Source organism: Sander lucioperca, chromosome 8, assembly GCF_008315115.2.
Source record: "Sander lucioperca isolate FBNREF2018 chromosome 8, SLUC_FBN_1.2, whole genome shotgun sequence".
Lineage (NCBI taxonomy): Eukaryota > Metazoa > Chordata > Actinopteri > Perciformes > Percidae > Sander > Sander lucioperca.
Window position 1 is genome coordinate 29076866 of NC_050180.1, and position 18324 is coordinate 29095189.

Here is an 18324-nt window from a genome sequence, read left to right on the forward strand (position 1 = left end):
TGTCATGGCTGAGCAGTGAGCATATGGGCATGGCTGAGGATTTAGTTAGAGAGTGTTGTTTCTGCTATGGTTTTTACGTGTTGATATTTTTAGATTAGTCATGTATTAGAAACACTCTGAAACACTGCTCTCTAGCTGGGGAACGTGTTGATACACCTGTGCAGTGTAAGTACACTATGATAATATTAAAAAAATAGAGTGCACAGCAGGACGGACTCTAATGGTCGAACCATCTTGTGTCTCAGTGCCTTGTGCACTTTGCCATGCATACGTTAGCAGAGTCAACAGATGGACCTACCACTGAGACGCTTTGCTGTTACAGCTGAGATAGAGATCACAGTTTTCCATGACCATGATGGCTACACAGCCCACAACGACCATGTGATTGCTTGCCTTTTACGCGTCATTAGTGACCATCAAAGTTCAGCTCTATTGTTTTGCGGCGTCTCTATTCTTAGCGCTGTGTCCCTGTCTGCACCATGTCAAAGACCGTGGGCACATTACAGAGGCATGCTGATGCTGATTGAACTAGAACTTGTAAAAATATATGCAGCATTAGGTGCTCTCATTAGTCAAATGAATTCTGTACAGTGGCACAAAACATAAGAGCATCTGAGGACTGGCAAATATCTTTGTCATGGTGGATAAAGTATGACCTATAACAATGAGGAGGCTGCTGTAACAATCCTTACCAATCTATCTGTATAGATACAGGATAAAAAAAAGGTCTGGATGCTGGATACTTTTACAAACGTATTTAAGTAAATCTCTGTAAATCTAACCCTAAATAAGTTCATTATCATGCTATAAAACTAAAGTGTAATAATGGCCAAAACGGATGTGAAAACCCATTTATTTAAAAGGAAAGAAGAGTGCATCTTAATTAATTTATTCTATATTCTCCTTGGCAGATTAAAGTATTGAGAAACAATATGCAAAAAGATGGAGAAAGTAATGCTGCTGGTAGGCTGAATGATAGGTTACGACATCTATGACCGAAGAGCAAAAAGTAGGAAGAGTCAAAGGAAACCATGGTCCAGAGGTCCCTTCTATGAACTCAACTCCATATTCAAACTTTTTATACCAACACGACAAGTCAAATTAACATTCAGTTTATTACACATTATGATGTGTTTTATAGTATTATTTATGTGGAAAAATAAACAACACATGCAAGAAAGAATGTAATAATCTGAGTGAAATTTGATGTGTGTAATGTGAGACCCCTTCATCTAACAAAAGCTCTATTTTCAAAGGGGATGGAAAAAAAAGGAGAGAAATAAGATGAAATAATATTTTCACATTAAATATTTATACCCTGCCTCTGCGTGATCTTTTTCTCACAGGCATGATGCTATTGATGTGCCCATTGAGTCAATACTAATCAAACCGCTCCCCATATTAAACCTGACCATTGGTGGCAACGGTAGAACTATTAGTGATGGGAAAATATTACATGCACTGTGAAGCTATGATGAGATTATAAACCCTGCTCACGTAACAAGCTTCACTCCATCGTACCTTTTCCCTTTCCTGTGCTACTCTACTGTATAACTCTGTACGGCCGCTCCAGTCACACTAGCATCTAATTGAACTCAGACTTGCTGTAAAGACAAATGAAGGAACACATTGTACTGCAAATGACCTGCAATCAAAACAGACTACTTTCTTTGTGGAGCCTAACTCAAGGAGGATGCAAGGTTATTTTCAGTCATTTATTACTTACATATAAGTAACAGTAACAGCTACAAAAGCTAAAGGACTATCACACAAGGCTTCCTCACACATTTTGGGGGTTTTCATTAGGTTACATATACAAACTTTTAACATACAGCTACCTAAAATGTGTATTCATCACAAAAAGGGCTGCCTTCTCTTTGGTCCTCTTCTGTACTGATTAAAGCCATAGCTTTCATCTCTTATTTAGACACCCTGCCTTCTAAAAATAGCCTTGTTACACTATGGAAACAGGCACAGCTCTTTGGTGGAGTATGTAGTATTAACACAGTATGTAGTATTATGTAATGCTGTAGTTAAGACCCGAGAGTCACAACTGTGATGAAAGGGAGTTTAAACGAACTGAATCAACTGTTTCCAAAAAAAAAAATCTGACTGAATGAGTTTGGTTGGTTTCAAAATTATTGCATTTTAATTAAGGGTAGGCACTAGGAATGCTACAATTAAATGGTGCTGATCTGAATTGGCCAATCAATTTGAGTTGAAAGAAAAAAGCCACGCAGCTGCAGAATAATGCTTCATTTTATACCTACGTGTTCTTCACAAAGTTTTCAGAAAGCTGGATGTCACATCCTCACTGAAACACACATACAGTACCCATACAGTAGCTGACCAATTGGTAAATTGGTACACATATTAGGCTTATTCGATTCCCAGTGGATGTTTTCAAAGCAAAGTCAAAGTAGGATAAAGAATACAAACTGAGGGTGAAGGAGAATCCAACAACATCAAATGAGCCAGTAAAACAGCCTGTTATGAATAAATAAGTAACTAAATATGTATACTAATGCACAGGTATATCTATTGGGAAGTCCACCTTGGAAATAACATGGATAACATAAGAGAGGGCAGCAACCTTTGCTGACTTTGATCAGTATCAGCCCTAAAGAGATTTTAAAAAATGCCATGATATTAACCCAAAAAAGTCAACGGAATCAAATTAGTTTACATAAATTCATAACAGCTGGATTCCGCTTACAAGGCACCAAATACAAAGCCAGTTTATGGTTCTTAACAGAACGGCAAGATTAGTCTAAATAAGGTCTGATTGGTTCTATTAGATTTTTATTACCAAAATTAGAAGCCATTAAGTGAGGCTAGTTAATGAATTGATGGCCAGACAGTATAGTTGGACCCGTCATGCTATACTGCCTCTCACATTTGGTGTTGCTAATATGAATGACGTGTTTATGTAGCTGCACTAATCTTGTACATTACATTACTTTAGACGATGCTCCTAATTACATCCTTTTCAGACTTTAAGGTAATATACCAACCCATGTTGTCAGAGCTTATAAATACGATTAAATCTTCTGAAATGATCTGATATCAAAAAAATCTGCTTCGTTTCCCCTTTTGGAGCTTCAGCAGATAAAATTAATCTTCTCCCCTCTGAGGGTGTGAGACTGTGCCAATTTTTAGATCCATGCTGCTCACAACTTCTCATAGATGGATAATTAACTCACAATCACGTGAACTGCACTGTTTGCTGACAAACTGTTTGAATGATTTTACATTGTTTATGAATGAATGGATGTATTTACTTCTCCTAGTCAGGTATTAAAACTGATGGTTGAAACCCTTTTAAAAGTCTCTTTACCATAATGTGATGGAGTGACATATCAGTGAATATTGCCGTAAGCTTTCACAGTTCCCTCTTTTTCAGTAACAACACTAATATGAAAAAGGAGCCTTTTAAATGATTTAAGAAAATGTTTGTCAAATATCAATACCCAGGAAATCCATGCCTAGACCACACAAAATGTGTAACAGGAAGAAAGCTCAGCCCACAAAACACATTCTCTAGAACTGATGTACTGATAATAAACCTATAGCACAGTCATTTCAATAGACTGTAATAGACATACTTAATGTCAACTTTATAATAAACAAAAGTAATTATAGGTTGCTGGTGTTTAGAATACGTTTAGAATGTACATGAGAAATCTATGACCAGGGTCACCATTATAAAGCCTGAAAAGACAATAATCAATATAACAAAAATCAACATAATCAACAAGTGAAAACAACGGGACTTTGAAGTGTATGTCCAAAAAACAACCCTTAAATTATACTGAAACATCTCACCCTGTAACATCATCTATAAAACAACTGTACTTCACTACTGAGGTAAAAACAACTGCACTGTCTGTTCACCAACTTGGTGTGGGGTTAAGAGGCATTTTCCCAGGCCTGACAGCCACAAAAAGCTGAGAGAAGAGGGGCTATCGGAAACCGGGAGACATGAAACTGTGGGATGCATTCAAAGCGGTCTTATTCACAGAGAGAGAGAGCTGGCCCCAGCGACAGCCACGGTGACTGCTCTCATTGGGAGCATGTTGCAGTTTTGCTGCGATTGACCTACGGGCCTTTCCACAGCATCTCCGGAACAGCAATACAGTCAAGAGTTCTAGAGAACTATTTTCTTAGATGCTGCAGTCATTGTGTTGATTAATAAATGTCTATAACACCTACTGTAACTGTTTCCCCAGACACCAACTGTTCTAACAGTTTATTTCTGAATGTGTCAAGTATTGTGTGCGCTATAAATAAAACACACACACACACACACACACACACACACACACACACACACACACACACACACACGCTGTGACTGAGGGATAAGCTGCAGATTCAGCTTGAGCCCCCCCTGGGAGACTTCATGTGCACAACACCACCTACAGTACATGTCCTCTCAAACTAGAGGACATGTACTGTAGGCTAGGCAGCAGTCACATTATAGAACCAACCAACCTAGTACAGTCACCAGCACACAATGTTCATGTAGACATCTGGGACTTGATCAGGACAGGTAGAAAATAATTTTACCATAGTTGTGATAGCTTGTGAACCAGAGCGTGTTCAGTGTTGTATTTGTTAGTTTCTTAAAGCCGATATTGTATTTACCTAGCTACCTACCCATTATGAATGTTGTAATCTGCTCTAGGCTATTATCTTAAAAAGGAACCAGCAACACCCAAATGTGCGTCCAAGACCACCAGCTGCTCCAGAGGGTGTATCAGCAGATAAAGACATTATTTAATTGTCACCTAAAGGCCAACTTCCTTTACTCAAAGTAAAGTACACAAGATTGTACAGGAAGAACTCCTCTGATCAGAGGATTGTTACAGCATCAACAGAAACAAGCACAACGAATACAGCCATTGGTCAACAACATCTAAACTCGAGAATAACAATTATAGCAAAAACACAAAAACTAAACTCTATAGAAAACCGGGAACATCCTTTAATGTGAGGTTACCCTGTGATTTCACTCTGTGTTGCATTTACTGTATGGTGCCTGTGTGGCCACCTGACTCCTTTTGGTCTGTGACCCCTTTACAAAACAAATTCTTTCTTTGATTCTACTTCAACCTCACTTTCACACTAGCAAACTTGCACTGACTACAAACAAGATGGCGATGTACACAGGACATATGGGCAAAGTCAGGAACAAATCAAACACTGCGCTTAGGACCAAACTGAAAAGAAATGGAACACAATACTTAACGAGAATTAGTACACTTCTACAAAGCATTTTATTACAACGTAACTTACACCTAAAAACCGTTTTACTGTACAAGTGACTAAATAAAATGTCAAAGTTAAAACTTGGAACAAGTAGGCCTAGCCTACAGTAGGATGGTTGTTTGAGGAGTGGGCTCTTGTATCAGGTTATGGCCCATATGAACACAGTAAGGACTTGCATTTTTAGACTTTCATGCCTCGTGCCAGCATTAACATCACTGTGTACAGGACTTGAAGTTAGTATGTGAACTATAAAACAAAAACAAAGAAACAGAAAAAAGAAACTGAAAATAGTAATTTCAATAAATATCGACCACTAACTTAAATGTACTGGCATGCAGAGGGGGTGGGGATCGAACCCCCACCCCGACTGGTGCTGATGCTAACAGCGCTGGCCAGTTTCTTACACTACAGAAGCAGCCCCTGGTCCACAGAGCAGGTGCAAACACGGCATGTAGCCTACATGTTTGAACAATTATCGTAGATAGACATGTTTCTTTTAACACTTAATAAAAGTTAGGTGATGCGCACACACAGCAGCGTCTGAGACAGGCAGCAGGAACTGGACAGACGGGGGAATACAGTCCTTTGCTCACAACGATGCAGGAGATTCCGAATTATGGGATAGGCTATCAGGAAATCAATAGGCCTATATTGTGTACTCAACACCCTACTGTTTAATCAACGTAGCCTATTTAATCAATGTCGAGGTAGGCTATAGCCTACATTGTGAATCTAACGTTATGTCGAGCGCGACTTTTCCTTGGTTTATTAAACTGCTTGCTAAATTGAGGTCGTTTCGGGTTGACAGCGCAAAACTCGTATCGACAAAGCAACTACTGTCAAGTCAAACTAAGCAGTGTACTTCAGAAAACACCACTAAAAGTCTCACATGTTTCACCAGCGTCTGAGGTCCATTTTACCTTCGATTCAAGCTCGCCGACTTCCACAAACTTGTCCGTCCACCAGACTCACACACCGAGAAGGTCTCCGGAGGATAACTTCATAGACGGTACTCATCCGTGTTGACAGGTTGAAGAAATCCGGTTGAAGTCGGCTGCTTTGTTTGGCAAACTCAAATCAGTACATCTCGGAGGCGGAGACCGCAGCCCGTTACTTTACGGATGAGAGCCGCACAGAGCAGACCACCGAGCAGTGACCTATCAGTGTCTGACCAAACACCACCAATCAACTCCCTCCTTTAACCTCTTAGTGGCCCGAGTGCTGCCTGAAATCGACCTGATTTTTAATTCCCATGATGTATAATATTATATATTATATTATCAGGGTCCAAATTTAACTTTTTGTCCACCAGCCAAATGGCTAGTCAATGTTCACATTTCACCAGTCACTTAATAGAGTACCATTGTTTTTTTGGCTGGTGAGTGTAGCAAATCTACCAGCCACTTGCATATTTTACCAGCATTTGGCTAGTAGATGGTGCTAATTTGGAACCCTGTATATATTTCTATTCAACACATTGAACAAAAGCAGATATATGAAGTCTACTCACATGGCCATCTAAAATTATTCCAGGATCCTTGACGTGAAAAGATTTGAAGGCCTCTGATTTACAGTGATTGGACTTTTTATTATTTTTTACACATAATTCTTTCGGCAATGTAGGCTACAGTTTTATTATATTAGTGGTTTGGATTAGCCTAATGAGATTTATGGTGTCTATAAAACATATTCATGTTTTAGTTTTATTGTTTTCCAACACCAAATCCAAAAATATGTGTGGCTTTTTTTTAACACTGGTCAATCCATAAAAGACCCTTTAATGTCAAAGTGAAAACAGATCTCTACAAACTGATCTGAATTAATTACAAATAATAAATACAAAATGCATGTTTGCACAAGTATTCCCCCCTTTAATAGGACACACCTAAATCATCACTGTTGCAGCCAACTGGTAGAAGTCACACAACTAGTTCAATGGAGATCACTGAATGTGGGTAGTCAGAGTATAGTATAAATTCTGTATTTAGAAGGTAGATTTGATGATGAGTACTACAATAAAAGAAAAACAAAGAACCACATCCGTACGGTAAAGTACTACACATATTGTATATTGTGTTGTGTCTGTATACAGTGGCACCAGCAGGGTGCACACTCTCACAGATTTTTACCAGAAACCCACCAGACTTTCTAACTTTCTGTGTTTTTGTGGTGATGTAGATTTGGTTTCTGCTGCCATTGCAATGTAACAATTACCGTAACAACCTTCTAATGCAGGTGGACATCAAGAGACAGTGACCGGATTTCTGTAACATGCAGTATCCAAAATGTTCACATGTCCTTTTTAAGTTCTGTGTGAAACTACTAGAGGTACTTCAAAACAATAGATAGATCCATATTTCATTTGATCCTCTTTTGCACAGTCAAGTTGACCTTCACCACTACCCATCAGTTTTAAAAGATGGCACAAAAAGGGAAGATTACAGCCTGCAGTGACTTGTTATGTCACAGATCATGAAACCTGACCCTTTCGGTCTTTGGGAACAAAGGGTTAAAGGTTACAGACAATGTGGGTAGTCTGTCTGTTGGTGTGTGATTAAACTGTGTGTGTTTGTGTATTTCCACCGCTCCCTCTCCGAGTGTGACTTTTTCTAGGGCCTTGTCCATGGAGCATGCAAAAGCCCGTTGTCTGGCAGAAACAACTTGGTTCTCGGATTCTATGGACGGCTTGAACAATGTCTCGTTTGATAAGAAAGTGACAGAAAGAAAGGAGAGAGAGAAAAAAGGCAGACAGTCCAACAGATGAGACAGAGACAGAGACAGATCTGCAGTTATTATCTAAAAACAATCAACATCATTCACTGTCTCAAAAAAGACTTCTTACTAGAGAAATAAGGCTTCTGAGAAAGCCTCTAAAGCTTGAATCTGTTAGTTAACTTATGAGATACATTTTGATCTTACAGGTGTACTTGCTGAACAGAGATTTAAATCAAACCACAAGTGGCATGGGATTTCCATTACAGTGCTATTTTGACATGCAGATGAAATATGCCCATCTAGTCTTAAAGGGGTGGTTCAGAATTTTGGACATAGGACCTCATTTCCAAGTTAGCCAGTGTGTTATTTATCAGTAACAACACAGACAGTTACATCGATAGTCTGGCGTTATCATTTATTTGCCTCGGGTGTACTGTGGAGTGGGTAAGACTGTTTTTGGTGGCAGGCTAGCAGATACTGTTGACTTGCGCTAGCCTAGCACCAGCGAACTCTGCAACTGGAAGGACTGGATGAAAAGGGTTGAAAACGGTCTCCACTGATAAATAACACACTGGCTAACTTGGAAATGAGGTCCTATGTCTAAAATTCTGAACCACCCCTTTAATTTAAACTCCCATATCTCAACAAAAAACATGGCTTCTGATTGGCTTCTATTAGTCTGCTGTCCTGAGGCTACAAAAATGGGTTAACATTCTTTCTGAATCATTTTTTGCCCTGTTAAAATCTTTTATCTCTGTAACTTCAAAGATCGGTCAATGCATCAAACAACTGAAGCAAAATCTCCCCAGATTTTAACACACAAGGAAAAACTTGCTTAATATTAATGTACAGTACCGGGCGTTTTATACACAACATATTCTTGGATGAATGTAACTATATTTCATGTGTAGAGACAGACGAGCATGACACATACTAGATACTAAAGATAGATCAATTTACTGGGACAGATAATGGATTTTCACACTACTGACACTAGAGGGTAATGGGTAGGGGTGTGCAAAAAAATCGATTCACATTCAAATCGCGATTCAAGCTCTACCGAATCAAAATCGATTCATAGAATTCCAAAAATCAAATCTTTTTTTTTTTTTTTAAATGGTATGTCTACTGCAATCACATGAGAAAAGTAACTATATTTACATACTGTGAATCGTTTTTATTTATTTATTTATTTATTTTTTTTTTTTTAAATCGAGAATCGTTTTTGAATCAAATCTTGAGCCTAAAAATCGATATTGAATCAAATCGTGACATTTTCTGAATGGTGCACCCCTAGTAATGGGATTAATTTGATATTAACACCAAAGGAATCAAATATCGGACTTCAAGTTGCTTAATTATCTACAGCAGATGAAGATTAGGTGGTTTTTAGCATTTGGGCTATTGATAAACTGCTAAAAAGAAAAAATGAAAGTTTACTCAGACACATCTTATACTGATTTTATTTTACTGTCATCTATAAAATCAAATGTAATTAACCTGAAGCTAGCCACAAACACCTGTTGAAGGGACTCCATTAGGATCTCCCAGGTGTATACATAACTGGTATTGACTGATAAGAGGGCAAATGGCAATCAAAGCTTGAGAGAAAAAGTGAATTTGAATGTTGTTTTTTCACATTTGGATTTAAAACAAATTGTCTTCCCTGCTTCTCCTAAATCACTGGCAAAGTTTGTGTGCCAGAGTCCAAGTGTGTTTCTTGTGTGACAGAAAGCTACACTGTCCGTTTCTCTAGTTGGGTACTAAGCCTGAAAATAGCAACTGTTTGATAAGACTCCAATTATACAGTGACAGGGTTCTGTTACAACGAGTCAGTGCTCTGAGGAATAGCAACTCACTGCAGGTTGCGGTTGTTGTTCAGTCAGTGAAAGTAGTTCATGGCACACACTTTGGACTACTCTGCCATTCATGGACAACACATTACTGCCAATTGGGCAGCTTGCATACTCATGAAATCACATATCAGTTATCCATTAGCCCACATGCACAGAGCGGCTGCTGTGTCAAAATAAGAGGAACCCTTTACAATATAAGATAACAGTGGTGTCTGAAACCACTCCTTATTTAGTATATAGTGCACTGTATTTACCCTCCACCATTTTTATTGGTCTATATTCTGAAAGTGAAATGCATCCATCATTTAGTGCCCTCAAAAGCTCCTATACTGAAAAAAAATTCCCAATCCCACAATGCAATGTGTCACATTTTAAGACCCATTTACCCTTGTGTGACTCTACACTCGTCAGTAATGACGCAAAATGATGATGATTCATAAGTTTGCGAAACCTTGATTTACTGCTCACTTTAGAGAAAACTACTGAGTCCCTATAAAAAAGGAGGTAGTGAACGAATGAATGAGGGAGTGATTAAAAACACAGCCAACAGCTCTATCGTAAAATATGGCTTTCAAAATTGTGTTAAAAACTAATATGCCTCAAAAATATTTTTTTTATTAACTTGTTTCTGTTATTCTGTCCACTGTCTGTATGTCTTCTAATAAGTGTAGGTGCATATACACATGCACTGACATGTAACAACCCATCAACTGGCTGAGTTGTCACCATTAGATTTGTGGGAACGTTTTACTGTAGAAAAGGAAAAGGTGGAATGCCAAAGAGAAGATGATGTGTTATGAGAGTTTGAGGCATTTCAGGAGAAGGTAAGCCTGTACAAATCTTCAGTAATTACCTGGGTACTTTGGTGTGCTCATTTAAGCAACCATAAAATTACCTATTAGCACATACACGCGTGTACAATCAAGTAAACATAAATGACTCTAGTGATGCCATTTTCTATGTCTCTGCCTGTATGAAAAATGTTTGCTGACTACATATATGATAGACTGGAAACCTCTAGTCCATGCTGCCACCCAAATGAGCAACTGGAGAACATTCTAAATGTCCCTATATCTGTTGGAAACCTGAACTGGCCTCAGGTTCATTACCCAATTTCTAAGGTAGTTTTAGTCTGGCTTACCCTATTACTGACCCATCACCTGAAACAGTTTTGAGGTTCAAGCTACCTCAGATTGACAGACACTGGCAACAGTAGTGGGTGATAAGGTAAACAAGGGAGGCTATCTACATGCACTTTACTAAATTGCCACATATAGCTATACTGCACAGCCTGCTGCACTGTACAATGGAATACTCATAATAATGTATGAGTCTGTGAGTGCTGGAGAGATAGAATAAAAGGGAGGAATGTGGAGAAAAGGAGGGTAAAAGAAAAAGAGGGATGGAGAATCAGAGAGACAGAATGAGAGAGACAAACAGTGGCAGATGTTGGAGAATCTGCACTTTGCAAAATTCTTGGCAAAGTTATTGCAGAATGCTCCAACACCACATTCATCTTCAGCTGCCTATCTGGCAGATCCAGAAGAATGGAGAGAGAGGAATCTGTAGTAGTTATTATCTACTCCCCCCCGTCCCCACACTGACTGATGAAAAGACTCTTTCACATACATGTTGTGTACAAGATATGAGGTAATAAATATACAGAACAGGCGTGGGGTTGAGACAATTTTGCTTGGTTTCCACGGAAACAATAGGAAGATAAATGGCCGTTCACTGCTATATTTAACTTCAGATTATAAAAGTTTGTTCACTGGTATGTTGCATGTATGGTTTATTTTATTCTTGCTTGCAAAGGAGTTTAAATTAGAAGAACTGCAATAAAATCATTGTGGGTTTTATTTCAAACACCATATTGGAGTGAACAGTGGTTTATTTTTACTGCATGAATAAGGTTGATTTAATCCTACAAAGTAATGAAACCGGCTTTGCTCCCCCCCAAGCACATATGTATACAAACCTACACACACACACGTTGAACAAATGCGCATAATTACCCCTTATTTGATGTTGCAGTGAGGATATCATAAACAGCTACTTCCGTATGAGGGTTATAGGGTCATAAGGTTAATGCTTTTTCACCCAGTCCGTCAAATAAAATTGCAAAGTGTCTTTATCTGCAGAACCCTAAGAGCCTGTCTAACGTGGCAGTCAATGAGAATGAGTGGTCCGAAAGAAAGTTTATCATTAATGTGTGTCAAGTCTCAAGAGTCAAACGATCTGACACATTTAGTCTTATTTGTAATAAGAAGGAATGTGAAATCTCAGCTATTAACCTTTTCTTAACTTAATTTGGGAAGTTTTCCGTCTCATAATGCATGCATGTTATTAAAAATATTTATTTAACAAAAATAATATTGCGATACATCTTGAAAATGCTAAAGGGGCACTGATAAGGCACTAAAAAGTAGCTCAATCTGTACAAAGCATCTCTTCACATCGCTCCAGATAAATATTTTTATATATTGTCTTTTAGCTTATTAAAACTGTGTATTCAATTTCCAATTCCAGACACTAAAAAAAGCTCATTTTTGTGCACATTGTTTCAGAGAGGTGTTGATTCAACAGGTGTTGTATTAGGTTGCATCATATTTTACTGTGCTTTACTCATGGCAGAGACTTGATTTCTGATCTTGCATTTCCAACTGGTTACCATTAGATGTTACTATAGTGACTACACTGTATGGATTTCTTGACCCAGCAATTGTTGCCTTAGGAATCAAGTGTCTATCTCTGTTAGTTTCACTATAGGCAAGGCATGTTATAGCACATTTCAGCAACAAGGCAATTCAAAGTACTTAAAACATTAAAAAGCTAAACATCTCAAATATACTATGCTAATCATCTACTGGCATGAATCCCAGACTTGCATCACTGCCAAAATTATTTCTTGGCCACATCTGTCTGCTAAGTTTTATGGAAATATGTTCATATTTTTTGGGATGTCCTTCGTAAAGACAGACAGACAGAGTGTGTATGGGCTGTAGGGGTGGAGGAGTAGAGAGAAGAGAGACAGACAGTAGAGCTGGTAAAATCTAGTGTTGAAATGTCTGCTTAGCAGAGACAGCAGGGGCCCTGATGATTAAGTATTTATTAAGGGTTACATAATATGAGCATGTACAACATGTTACATTTAGCCAATATATTATTTGGCAAATGGTTTCAAATACAGTGTATTCAGATTAATAATTTGGTTGTTAGACATGCAATAATGGCTACATTAGCCTGTCAGGTTGTCATGGTAATTAACCATGTGAGCAGCTCTCTAGCTTGCTGTATTAATAAGCATAGCAGCTGCTAAACTTGAGATTGCAAACACAAACCTCCAGAAGAAGTGTAAACATCTAGCAGGAGACGGCAGGGAGAGGTAGGGGTCGAGTTTAATTTAGCCCTACTCAAGCTATTAAATAAGTGATGCATTGTTGTTTTCTGCATTTCAATTGTGTATTTTATAATGAGGTATCAAGTAAGGGGGATATTTCTAACATTTTTAACAAGTGAATTTACAGCTGGTATTCCAGTGCTGCTCCACAGCAGACTATAGGAAATAATTCTCACGACACTTGAACAAGAGTGCCACTGATTTATCACACTGCATGGGGCCAGACATGAAATATTAAAATAGTTCCAAGCAAATTTTAAATTTCAGATGTATCCAAAGCACTGACAAGACGACTTGTCTTCATTCTGTACTTCTAGTAATCTTAGTTTAAATGAAGGATTTATCTGTAGCACTGATGATGGCGAGGTATTCAAAGAATTACTTGGTGGTTTGTTTTGGCAGAAAATAAAAGTAGGGGAGGGTTTTGCATTTTTCAATAAGGGCAAACATCTATCTAATAAAGCAAGACGTAGCTGTATGTATGTATGTATGTATGCGATGCGTGTGTGTTCGTGTTTGGGGGCGTGGTTGGTGGGAAGGTAACCTGCATGTCACATGCAGAACGCTTTTTAACTTCTTTAGCATAGCATTTCACCCAATTACCACGACAGAAGAAGCAGATATAAATCCACCTATATCATGTTGCTCTCCTTTTGCATTTAGAATACATTTCTACATTAGAGGCTACACATTTAGTTTGGAACTATAATCAAATCAGTGTGGCATTACCAACATCACTTTCAGAAATGGAAGTGATCCATTGTTTTATATTTTATATGTGCTATTTCAGACTGAGGTTTGACATCTGTCATGAGGCTGATATTTATAAGCAAGCTTTGATGTTTCAGTGCCAAAAAACCAGTGACATGTGATTAAGCAGCCACCGTCATGAGTCGACAGCCACCTGGAAACAGCTACAAGTAGGTAATTAGTGCTGGAAAAAACAGGTACCTTTCCAGCTGTAGCTGAAGAAAATGTGGAATAGTTTATATTCAGCGTCTCTCTAAGGACCACAGTAGCAACTGTTCAATAGTACGTAATGAGGAAAGGTTTTTACTTTTTGACAGTAATGGATTTATTCTATTTTGCTAAATTTTCCCTGAATCATCCCTGTTGCTATACAATACAATCCTGTGTAAAGTGTTAAATTAAACAACCTCTCTGATTACACTTGCAACATAATGCCTACAATGTGATTGATTTATGAGACAAAAAACACAGGAGTATGTCAATACTTTGTAGACTTTTCATAACCTTTCCATACCAGCACAGAGGGAGCAACTTGGGATTCAGCATATAAAAAAAAACAGTCCCAGACCCTAGGAAACTGGGAATTCATTTAATTTCCTTCTCAAAAGACAATAAGCAGGTTACATCTAATGCCTAAACCCTTTGGTGTGTCATCTGCAAGCCAGAAGCCATTCATAATATAAAATGTGTTCAGTATTAACATCTAATGTCCACTGAGACCAACTGTGATCTTTTTCTCTGAATACATAATTTCATTAATGTTAAAAATGAGTCCTGTCTACATGCTGTTGCAAATTATCAGAACAGACAAAGCAAAAAAATGAGAAGAATGGTTGTAGAATTTTGAAATGTAGGTATTGGACTAAAAAGATCTAAGCAACGTGCTAATGATTTAACATTTTTAAACAAAGATTTTGATAGAGTATATTTCTAACAAACATCCATAATAAAAACCATATGGACAGTAATTTGCGCTACCATTTAAAAAAAACCTTTAAACTTCATAAATTGGCCAAATGTTAGCTGTTTTAGAGTGAGACAATAATCATCTAAGCTTACACAACCAGAATTACTTAAAGGTATCTTGTAGAGTTTTCGACCAATAGTAGCGCTATGGAGCAATGTTTTTACGAGTGGGTCTTCTCTTACATGAAAACTCCACAAGGCACCTATAACCAGGGATAGCAAGTGATGTCATGGCCATTACGTTTTTGTTCTAGCTGAGATGATCCACGTGTTGCATTTAAAATTACCTTTGTAATCTGTGGTAAAAAGGTTCTTATGAAACAAAACTTCCAATTAATAATAAAGTATATGTCTAATGCAATTACACAGTGCTACATCTCTAATATGATCTTTTTGAAGAGGACACCTACGGTCATCTTGTGAAGAAAAGAAAAAGAGAATAGAATCACAGGCTGTGACGATCAGTGACAATTTGACAGATGGAGGGGAGCTGGCGTCAGTGCAACGTTCAGATGATAAATTCATTGACGATACAAACACATGTTTTAGCTCCAATTAGGATCAGGACCATGTGCTGTTGTTAAACAGCTAGCACAAAGAAAGAAAATCTGTTTTTTGACAACAGTTTTAAAAAAGAGCTGCCTGGACTGCTGTAAACATGTAATTAACTAACATTTAAAATAGTTAAAATGGCAACTAAAAAAATAGAGCCAACATTTACTATAGCATACATGTACTGACATTTGTCACATTCTGCAGTGTTAATCCAACACTGCAAACTTAAAATCTGTTTTAGAAAACACCCATCCCTTATGTATATAAAGGTAGCTATACAAAGGCAAATTGTTTGCTTATTTATGGCGAGCCAAGGCTGTAGTCAACGTGGAATAATGGCAGTTACAATGGATTACAAGAGGGGATGAAAAGCTTGCCAACAACAAAATGTTATAAAATGTAAGGCAGCTTAAAACAAAACACTGTGGCAAAAATACAAAGCTTTCATATGTATAGTGCAAAGGGCCCTCCTGCTCTTTAAAGGTCCCATGGCATGAAAATTTCACTTTATGAGTTTTTTTTAACATTAATATGAGTTCTCCTAGCCTGCCTATGGTCCCCCAGTGGCTAGAAATGGCGATAGATGTAAACCAAGCTCTGGGTATCCTGCTCTGCCTTTGAGAAAATGAAAGCTCAGATGGGCTGATCTGGAATCTCCTCCTTATGACCTCATAAGGAGGAAGGTTACCTCCCCTTTCTCTGCTTTGCCCGCCCTGAGAATTTGGCCCGCCCATGAGAAAGAGAGAGACATCATGGCTTGAAAACAAGCGAAGCATGGCAGTTGGTCAAGGCCACACCCCCCCCTCCACCTTTCCCCCCTCTCCTCCTCAATAGCATTTAAAGCTACAGACACAGAAATGGCACATCCTAAGTAAAGCTCATTGTGGGACTGGCTGTAGTGGCTGTAATTCTGCACCAAGGCTGAATTTCGGGAAAAAGACTTCAGATACAGTATTAGGGGACCACTAAGGCCTATATAAAAGCATCCAAAAAGCAGCATGTCATAGGACCTTTAAAGGAACAAGCTGACTTATTGGGACTTTAGCTTATTCACAGTAACCCCCAGAGTCAGACAAGTCGATACATACCCTTCTCATCTCCGTGTGTGTTGTAACTCTGTCTGGCACCCCCACCGCTAGCTAAGCCTAGCACAGATCCTGAAGGTAACCGGTTCCAACTAGCCTACTTCTCCCAATAAGTGACAAAATAACGCCAACATGTTCCTATTTACATGTTGTGATTTGTATAGTCACAGCGTGTACAAATAACAAGGTCATATGAGACACAGACATCTTCTAACTGTATACAAACTGGGAACTATATTCTCAGAAAGGCGAAGCACTGCTACTTCTGCTACTTGGGCGGAGTGATTTGCTAGCAGCACCTGAAGCCCTGTGGTGAGGAGCAGAGAGTTCGCCTGGAGTTCACTCAGAGTTGGAGTAATAGAGTCAACAATTACTAGATAGTAAAAGCATAGTTACCTTGTTATTTGTACACCCTGTGACTATACAAATCACAACATGTAAACGGGAACATGTTGGCATTATTTTGTCACTTATTGGGAGCAGTAGGCTAGTTGGAACCGGTTACCTCCAGGATTTGTGCTAGGCTAAGCCTGTGCTGGGGGGCGTCAGACAGAGTTACAACACGCTCGGAGATGAGAAGGGTATGTATCGACTTGTCTAACTCTGGGGGTTACGGTGAATAAGCTGAAGTCCCAATAAGTCGGCGTGTTCCTTTAAAATATAACTGAAATTAGAATTTACTACCAAAAAACATCAAGCTCACTCCCATTTAAGTTCATTATTCATTCATTATATTATTTTAAGTTTCATATTTGCAGTTACTGGGCACAACCACAGAGTGAGGAAACCATTGCACACAATGGAGCGGATGATGCCAACATTGTCAACAGGTCTGCTGTTAGCTGAGAGAACTGCAAGTGTGTATGACAGCTAAGTAAATGTAAAAAAATAGTCGTAACACAACGCAGCCTGAACTTAAGATCCAAATGTGCATCTTTCAGTTAACAAGCATTGAACAAACCGAGATAGTAAGTGAAATGAAAGTAAAAAGAAAAAACTAATTCTATAATTCCCATCTCAGTTATCCTGTTACAGTATGTATCATGTTAGTTTAAAAGTGCACACGTATGGAGCAGTACATAGAGTAAGAAATGCAATACATATCAAGGAGCCAGAAACTACATGGGGGGGGGGGGGGGGGGACTTAAGAGAACTGCTGGGTGTCATTAAAATTGTGTAAAATGAATGACACAAATCTATAAATCCATTTCTGTTGTAGCTGAGATATGAGATATAGGTGTTTTGGACATTTATTAGGTTTGCAAAGCAGCCAAGCGTACCAAAGGAGGAGGATTTTAATGAACAGTGTCATTGCTCCATGTAGCCAACAATGCGATTCTGCAGCCCATTTCATTAAATCTGTGTGTGTGACAGCCTTGGGCCTCCGTCAGCTGTGTTGCTGTCTAAGGCCTGCTTGTAGTCTGGTCTGTCTTGCAGGTAACTGGGGGGAAGGGAGATGCTCCCAAGCTCTGTAAAAGCTCCTGTAAGTCCCCTCTGACTCCGTCAGTGTGCTGCATTATAGTTTCTTTTCTGCTCTCAAACATCCTCACACCACAGTCTTCACACATCCTCTAACCTGCATATGGCTTTACTGTCTACCATACCCCAGTACTTTTTGCATTCAGGTTTATATTTGCATCCCTCCCATTATTTCCTAAAAGCTGGGCGAGATCCATGTGACCGGAGATCTGCAACATGATATAATTGATGCTACATGATGCTAGTC

The 18324-nt window shown here is 38.6% G+C and overlaps 1 protein-coding gene across 2 annotated transcripts in view; it reads right to left on the reverse strand.

Moving 5' to 3' along the window:
* The window catches only part of gramd1bb (GRAM domain containing 1Bb), a 128408-nt gene that overhangs the window by 101054 nt on the left and 9030 nt on the right, over positions 1-18324 (reverse strand). The window contains exon 1 of one of the 2 annotated variants that reach the window (XM_031290916.2): positions 6192-6382. The exons of the other annotated variant lie outside the window; for it this stretch is intronic. The gene's annotated coding sequence lies outside the window, so the exon portion shown is untranslated. Of the gene's footprint in view, positions 1-6191; positions 6383-18324 lie in introns of those variants that run through there. 2 annotated transcript variants of the gene reach the window in all.